This window comes from Grampus griseus, assembly GCF_964374135.1.
Source record: "Grampus griseus genome assembly, chromosome: 3".
Taxonomy (NCBI): Eukaryota; Metazoa; Chordata; class Mammalia; order Artiodactyla; family Delphinidae; genus Grampus; species Grampus griseus.
In genome coordinates this window covers 94,942,342-94,951,756 of record NC_139019.1, presented here as the reverse complement: position 1 = coordinate 94,951,756, position 9,415 = coordinate 94,942,342, and positions in this window count along the sequence as shown.

Below are 9,415 nucleotides of genomic sequence, written 5' to 3'. Positions count from 1 at the left end.
TTTTACACTGAACTGGTTTCCTAGGAAACACTGAAAAAATGTAATAGGATATCTTTTAGAGGTAGTTCAAGGACCAGGGCTCTTCTTTACTTATTTAATTTTTTTGAACAGCGTTTAATATCTGCCTCTCCCTCTCTCTGCAGTGGGAGCTAGGAGGGTAGAAGGAGCTCTCTTGTACCCAGAAGCCCGAGTGTCCCCTCGTCAATTGCCTGCTCTAAACAAAGGAAAAATATTTGAGCCAAGTTGAGCCTTCATTACTCTCTGCAGCAATTTGAAGTAAGAAATTAAAGGGATAGAATTTGAATCTTTTGCTCGACCATTAAAAAAAGAAAATCTCCAAATCCCAACGAAGAAATTAAGGGGGAAAAAAAGCCAATCCACTCTTTTTTCAAACCATGTCTAAATTAATCTGCTTCAAGGTCTTCAAATACCGTTTATTTTAGGTTGATTTTTACTCGGGCTCTTCATCCGTCTCTGTGCTGTGCCAGCATTTGCAAGCTGACAGAGGGTGCCTGAATTAGCAGGCTCACCCATTTCCCAAGTTCAGAGGCAAGATCACCAGGGTCTCGAGGCGGCAGAGAAGCTCTGGGTAAAGATTTGGGGGAATCCACAGGTCATGAACCTTTCAAGGAGCGCAGCGTTGTCTGCAATGGCACCTTCGCTGGCCCTCATTTCCACCATTCATCATTCATGTCAAGAGGAAGTCAAAATAGGAAAAATGAAGGAACATCTGGGCTGTGTGGGAAGGAGTTAAATTTGATTTTAAAATAAATAAGGCATCAAAACTTCAAGTTTCACTTATTCAAAAATTGGAGATGAAAATGTTCGTTTGAAGAAGTTTGGGATATTTTTGTGGATGGGCAAGGGTGGGAGGGGGCTGCAGTCTCACGAGGATTTCCTCACTTGTAGGTACTCTCATTGCCCCACCCCCGGCTCCGTGCAAAGAACTGGGGATAGCCCAGAGAAGGCAGGGGGGCCAGAAGGACAACTGGAGGCGGTGGACCCCCTCCCAGCATCAGCAGGCCATGTACACCCTACCTTTCTTCATGTCCCCTGAGTCTGGGTAAGGGTGACATTCTGAGAGGAAACCTCTTCAAGCTGAAAACAATACGACTGTTTCTCTTTCAGGATCTTTGAGAATTGGTGTGAGAGTCTCAAGGATCAACAGAACACTTAATAACTGCCTTTGTAAATGGTAGAGTGGGAGAACTTGCCCAGGAAAAGGGAGGAACCCCAGAATCTGAAGCCTTTTCACTAAGATAAGAAACTGTAAAATGCCAAACCACCAAAAGCAAGATGACATGCACAATGGTTGTCCTTAAGGTTTCAAGGGACCCAGCTCATGCTAAAGGACAGGGCAGGCCCCAGAGGGACCCTATAACCCCACCCTACACGTTTTCAAATGCAGGTTGAATCGGATTACACTGAATATAAGGAACCTCATTGGAAGGTGGGAAATTCAAATTTTTTTTTTTTTTTGTGGTACGCGGGCCTCTCACTGCTGTGGCCTCTCCCATTGCGGAGCAAGGCTCCAGAAGCGCAGGCTCAGCAGCCATGGCTCACGGGCCCAGCCGCTCCGCGGCATGTGGGATCTTCCCGGACCAGTGCACGAACCCGTGTGCCCTGCATCGGCAGGCAGACTCTCAACCACTGCGCCACCAGGGAAGCCCCGGGAGATTCAATTTTTAATGCAGCTCGTGGAGATGCATGGGGAGGGAACAAAGCAGTCCTTCCCATGTGCCTTGGTATAATGAGGAGGCAGGTGAAAACGCACAGAGGCTACATATGAAAGCCTCAGGTAGTGGTAGATATTTGGGTGCCATGCTTCCTTGCTGCTTTTTTTTTTTTTGATAACAGCATCTTACTTTCCTTTTGTAGCGTTAACGCCCCCTTTGCTGTGGTCTTGATGGGACCATAAATTAAGGTTGTTTGTCCTCCCCTAACCAAGAGGTAGACAGGTGACCCAAGCTAGACCAAAGTCTTCTTCCCAGAATCTTAAGGAGAAGGCTGTTCTCAGTGGTTGGCACTGATGCCTGAACAAAAGGAACATCACTGGATGTACCCTTGAAGGTACATCATTGTGATGTACCTTTACAGCGGCAAGCTGCTCTAGATGTAGACAGTAAAATACCCATATGCCCTAAAGCCTAGGATAACTGCCATTCTCCCCACCACACCCCTCGATCTTGTCTTGCCACATAGAGGGCCACAGGGGAATCAGAGGACAGGGACTCTTTCCTGTGGTTTCTGCATGGTCCGGAGGTTTCAGACACATGTAGGCAGTGCTGGATCTTCCTTAGCTTTTCTGAAGGTCTGTTTTGACTGTAAATACAAATTCATCGAGCTTGCTCTGACATCCAGACTCTGCATGTGAGAGCATTAGGCTGAGTAACAACACTGTAAGCAGTCTCTGGGCCCTGAATGTGTTTAAACAAACATGACATTCTACATGGTTAATGGGACCCCATAGGTGCTCAATGTAGTTTTACCCTATAATGTTTAAAATGGAAATATATTTTTCCCGGGATATCAGAGACCCAGCTGTCAGGTGAAGAGGGAAAATCTCAATATGTGCATTGTATTCAGAGATGGGGGGCAGTGGGGGGGCTTGAGTGCAGTGGGGAGGGATGGGGGCTTTAATAATATAGTCTCTCCCCTTGGCTAAGCCTCACTCTGGTGTAGTGTTAGGTTGACAAGAATTGTGGCACACTTCTAACGGCCACCAGAAAACAAATGTAAAATGTCTGTCAGAAAATCTGAAACTGATTCATTAGTGAGCAAACATTGATTGCCCGTCATGCTGCGTGTTGCTATTCTAGGGGCTGGAAAAGTAGGCAGGATCTGGTGATGTGGGACCCATTGAGAAATCAGAGGAGGGGTCCCTACCCAGACTGTGGGGCTAGTGGGGGCTTTCAGAAGCCTTCTTAGAGGAGGCGGCCCTCAAGCTGGGTCTTAAAAGATGAGTAGGAATTAGCTGCATGAGTGGGGCTGATACTTGGACCTGGGAGTAGGTGGCATACAGAGCTTTTTCCACGAGAAAGAAAGCATATATTAAAAAGGCCCAGCAGAATATGGCTCCTGTAGGAATTTGCAAGCACCCAAAGTCTTCAAATGTGAGACGGACACATTTCTGCAGACGCTTAGGTCTTTGAAGTCAGCACACATGATAGATACAGTCAATATCTACACAAAATACTGTCCTTTCATGGGCAGCCTCCTCCTCTTGTTCACACATACACACATTGTAATCACTGTTGACAGGTTGACATGTGCCCTCACATACTTTCTGTTTTGCAGGATTCTTTTCAAATATGGAATCTATCTATATTTCCATGATCCATATATTGCTAATCACATTATTTGCGTTAACCAGATATCCAAGTTAACCGTGGTATTGAACTCCACCATGTTTTAAACGTAGTAAATATGTAGCATTACGTATTTATAATAGTTGTTCCCATGTCCACAAGGCTATAATACATAAACTAGAAGCTATATCATTAAAAACTGAAATTATTTTTACTTATTAGATTCCCAGAAGTTGGATTAGTACTATGATAAAAGATGTGTATATTTTGGTATCAATGATTATTTCTGAAAATCACTCCAAAATGCTCCTATAATTCACAGTAATACCAATGTCTTAGCTTGGGCTGCTCTAACAAAATAGCATAGACTGGGTGGCTTATAAATAACAGATCAGGTGCCAGCATGATCAGTGTCTGAGGAGGAGCCTCTTCCAGGCTGTGGACCGTCGGCTTCTTGTTGTAGCCTCACCTGGCAGAGCAGAGAGGGCGCAAGCTCTCTGGGAACTCTGACAAGGGCGTGAATCCCACTGGTGAGACGATTCATGACCTCTTATAACCCTAATCGCCTCCCAAAGGCCCCGTCTCCTAATACCATCACATTGTGCAGGTAAGGTTTTGACATGAATTTTGGGGGGACACAAACGTTCAGTCCATAACAACCCATCACAAATTAAATTCTCCTTCTCCCCACACCACGACCACCCTTGAAGGGCCTCTATATTTTTAAGTTGGGTCAATCTTGTGGTCACAAAGGCTCATTGCTTTTAGTGTCCATGTCCCTGAATATTAGTAAAGTTACCTTTATAAGTGTATTGTCCTTAGCAAATAATAAATCCTCTACAGGAAGGTTTCACAACCTCATCACTATTAACATTGGGTTAGAGAATTCTGTGTTATGTGAGGCTGTCCTGTGCATTGTAGGATGTCAGCAGCTCCCTGGCCTCTACCTGTTAGATACTAGTAGCACCTGCCCCTTAGTTGGGGCTACAAAACAAAACGCCGCCACACGTTGCCAAATGTCCCTCGGGGCCAACTCGCCTCTATTCAGAACCGCCGCTCTGTATCATTGAGAGTGGTTCCGCTTCCGTGATTGAACCCTGAGTGACGTCATCACCTTTATCAGACACTGTCTCCAGACTGACCTGGATCCCTTTCCATATTCTCTTCCATTTATTAATTTTTGTACTTGTGTCAGTACTATGCCTTTTTAAAAAATTTTTTACTGGAGTATAGTTGCTTTACAATATTGTGCTAGTTTCTCCCATACAGCAAAGTGAATCAGCTCTATGGATACATATATCCCCCCTTTTTTGGATTTCCTTCCCACTTAGGTCACCACAGAGCACTGAGTAGAATTCCCTGTGCTATACAGTAGGTTCTCATTAGTTATCTATGTTAGACATAGTATCAATAGTGTATATATGTCAATCCCCATCCCCCAATTCATCCCACCCTTGCTTTGGTATCCATATGTTTGTTCTCTACATCTGTGTCTGTATTTCTGCTTTGGAAATAAGATCGTCTATACCAATTTTTCAGATTCCACATATATGCATTAATATACAATATTTGTGCTTCTCTTTCTGACTTACTTCACTATGTATGACAGTCTCTAGGTCCATCCACATCTCTACAAATGACCCAATTTCGTGTAATATTCCATTGTATATATGTACCACATCTTTATCCATTTATCTGTCAATGGACACTTAGGTTGCTTCCATGTCCTGGCTGTTGTAAATAGTGCTGCAATGAACATTGTGGTACATGTCTCTTTTTGAATTATGGTTTTCTCAGGGTATATGCCCAGTAGTGGGATTGCTGGGTCATATGGTAGTTCTATTTTTAGTTTTTTAAGGAACCTCCATACTGTTCTCCATAGTGGCTGTATCAATTTACATTCCCACCAACAGTGCAAGAGGGTTCCCTTTTCTTCACACCCTCTCCAGCATTTATTACTTGTAGATTTTTTGACAATGGCTATTCTGACAGGTGTGGGGTGTTACCTCATTGTAGTTTTGATTTGCATTTTTCTAATAATTAGTGATGTTGAGTATCTTTTCATGTGTTTGTTGGCCATCTGAGCACCATGCCTTTTTTAATTATGGTAGTTTTAAAGCAGGTAAAGCAAAACCATCATACTGTTCTGTTTTCAACATTTCCTTGGCATTTATCACATATTTATTCACCCACATATGATGTAGCTGTGATTAGGATGTAGCCATCCCTGACCGGGAACAGCATCCTATTTAAGCCATCTTGTAGAGAATGGGTTTTTAAACCAGAGTTCCCAACGCCTCAAAGGTGTATGTAAAATTGTGTGCATGTGTATATGTGTGTATGTGTACAGAGATGCTAATGAAAGGTGGTCACGCTGAGGCATAGTATTTTTCCAATCACCCTACTTTTTCAGAATCTCCTACAAAGCACATGGCAGGCACGTCAGCGTGGTCCATCTACAATAAAGATGAATGCATTGCATGCACGGAACCCCTTCTCTGAAATCTGTGAGAGGTGCTCTGGAGAAGGACATAGTCAAAGGACTTTCTCCCCAGGTCCAGCTAGGGATGATATAAACAATGACACTGCCTCGTGAGTGTGACCAAGTATCCAGGGTGTGCACTGGGGGAGGGCAGGGGCACACACCCACAGACGGACTGGGAAACCTCTCGCATTAGCAGCAAGGCTTGTTGTGAAGCAACATAAGAGCACTGTATCATATGTTCATCTCTCATTTATTATTTATGTCCCACCTGCTTCCAGAAGGATGTGACACGGCTTTCAATGAAAAGCACGGATATAAAAGAACCATGCAACCTCTTAAACTAAAGTCAGAAGGCAAGAGCTAAGAAGGAGAAAAGGCAAAAGGGGGAGGAGGTTTGTAGAATAATTATACCAGGAAGCACTGGCTTCACCCCGAACTTCCTGTCCTCCAAGAAAGGAAAAAAGAAAGAAAGCAAACACAATGGTATATAGTTTCCTTTAGCTAGTAACAGGAAACAGATCATCAGGAGAGGCATTAGCGACCTCCCGGGAATTCTGGCCCCTTTGGCCAGAGGAGAGCCAGTTGAGGGGAGAATGGGTGTGAATCCTTCCCCAAACATCCGATCCCTGCAGGGATGTGTGTCCATTTTAAAAGGGCTAATTTTCTGGTGTCTAAGGAAAAGTTGCCCTTGCAGAACTGTTCATTCTGCTCATCAAATATTTACTGGGCTCCAGCGCTGGCCAGACCCCGTACTAAGGCTTGAAAGGTAAGAATAAGAACCTGGTGTCTTCAAGGAACTCATGGTCAAGGAAGGGAGTTGTCTGCAAATAATTAAAATGAACCTTGATAAGTGTCCCAGAGGAGGGATGGCCATCAGCATGGAAACACAGAAGGGAGACACATGAACTTTAGTTGGGAGAGATGCCACCATCCAGGAGACCGGGATGGGGGAAGAGGAGTGTTCCCAGCTGAGGACCTCATATGGGTAGAGGAAGTACAGGGATGGGCAGCCAGTTTTAGAGGAAAGGAGTGAGGTTGCACGCCTGGGGTGTAGTGTCTTGTCATGGTAGAACAAGAGGAGGCTTGGGCTTCCCTGGTGGCGCAGTGGTTGAGAATCTGCCTGCTAATGCAGGGGACACGGGTTCGAGCCCTGGTCTGGGAGGATCCCACATGCCGCGGAGCAGCTGGGCCCTTGAGCCACAACTACTGAGCCTGCGCGTCTGGAGCCTGTGCTCCACAACAAGAGAGGCCGCAATAGTGAGAGGCCCGCGCACCGCGATGAAGAGTGGCCCCTGCTTGCCACAACTAGAGAAAGCCCTCGCATAGGAACGAAGACCCAAAAATTAATTAATTAATTAATAAATTCCTACCCCCAACATCTTCTTTAAAAAAAAAAAAGGAAGAACAAGAAAGAAATTCACTAATCAAATAATAGAACTATTTAAAAAAAAAAAAAGAGGAGGCTTGAATATTTGGCTGCAGTTAAATCGTGAAGGGCCTTTTATGTAGCCTTTTATGAAGAGCCTGAGCTTTGGCATGTGACCCAGCAAAGATGTTTAAGCAGGGAGTGATGAACTCAGATCGTGGGTTTCGTGTATTTGCTTAAGATTGTCAAAGGCCACAAGGCTTATGGAGAGAGTTTAAAATTGGCCAACAAAACCTCAGCTGGAGCAGCCAAGAGCTGAAACAAGGGCATTTCCTACAAGCTCGGTGTTCTTTTGTGAAGCAGAAGAGCATCTCGCTCATCGTAAAACAGATAACGAGGGACTCTGGCTCAACGATCCTACTTAGGCATAACCAAGGAGAGAGGTCGCAGCAGCAGTAAGGGGCTGCTTCCAAGAATAAATCTAGGCATTTGGGAAGAAAAAAAAAAGCCTCATTGGGAACCAACTAAAAATGTTCCTTGGTGAAGGACACACAGGTACTTTCCGCTTCTCTGTGTAGTTGAAAGAACAAACACAGTGGCCTGTTCCCCTTAGTGCAGCAGCTTCTAGTGGGATAAAAAGCCAAGGGCAGCACAGCTGAATGAGCGACAGGAGCCCAGAATGGATTAGGGATGAACATCAGTGGTTCTAGGCAGAGCCCAGTGGTTTCAGGGGGATGTGGACAGGAAATACACCTGTTCTAAAAGTGGGGGAGAGGGGAACCTAGGAAGCCAAGAAGAGGCAAGACCACAGAGCACTGGTCTTTCTGCTCTTTGCAGGAAGAAAGATGGGGCCGCTCACCTCTGCTCAGCCTCTGACAATAACCAAATGCCCTTCTCCTAGCTGGCAAGAGCCCGAGGTCCTTCACCGCGACAAGCACTCTACAGATTTGCTCATTGCATGTGTTCTGAGCCTGAGGAATCTGCTGGGAAAGGAACTATTGCCACAGTTTGACCATGCAAGTGACTTACGATCCCAGAAACCCTGAAGTTGGAGTACGTTGCAGTCCAGCAATGACACCTTCATTTTATGACTATCAAGGCCTTGCGGTGTAGATCCCGAGCATCTGTTGTGACCTGCTATTTGATACAGTAAGTCTTTCCACTGGACTCTGTGATGTCAAATTGGTTTGCCTTTTTTTTTTTTAAGTTATTTTTGGCCGTGTTGGGTCTTCGTTGCTGTGCGCGGGCTTTCTCTAGTTGCGGCGAGGGGTGGTATCTCTTCGTTGTGGTGCGCGGTCTTCTCACTGCGGTGGTTTCTCCTGTTGCGGAGCACAGGCTCTAGGCACGCGGGCTTCAGTAGTTGTGGTATATGGGCTCAGTAGTTGTGGCTCGCAGGCTCTAGATCGCAGGCTCAATAGTTGTGGTGCACGGGCTTAGTTGCTCCGCGACATGTGGGATCTTCCCGGACCAGGGCTCGAACCAGTGTCTCCTGCACTGGCAGGCGGATTCTTAACCACTGTACCACAAGGGAAGCCCCTGTTTGCCTTTTTAAAATCCAAAAGTGGTTTATTTGTCCCCTGCTCTTTCTGAGAAGCAACCTTTCGTAGTTTCCCATGGCATTTATGAGTTCCCCACAAATATCTCCCAGGTGGCTTTGCCTCTGATCATTCAACACCTCAGAGCTCCCGGAATCCCTTGCAGAGATGCTGCTCAGAGCCTTAGACTCAGCTGGTAAAGACAAAATTGCTCTCTAATTGCTCTCTCCTCCGAGCTTACCTCTTTTACTCTCTGACCCCCATTTGGGCTGAGATGCCTGGATACAGTTTTGAAAATGGCTACTGTAAAAGGATAGTGCTTCGTTATAGGAAAAACTTAGAGTTCTACCAAGACAAACTGGTGAACTCAACAGAGTTTCTGGTTAGGGCCCATCCTCCTCCTCTTAGTAACCCCATCTCATTTGGCACTAACCTCCAGCACTCTCCAGGCCTCTCTAGGGCTCAGACTCGTCTCTTCCTTTTAGATCCTTCACCCAGGCTTGCCTCTTATCACTTTCCATGTTCCAGAACTTTCCCGAAGCCCAAATGTCCATCAAATCCCCCTGTGCCCCATCTCCTCACACCCTGGACTCGGTTAATTAATCTCATGGTGAAGTGACACTACTGCAAAAGTCTCTTCAGATGGCAGACTGTGAAACAAAGCGTTTCTACCTAGGGTATCCATTTAGTGCAGGCACCACCCTGCGTCCCTCCCCCATTT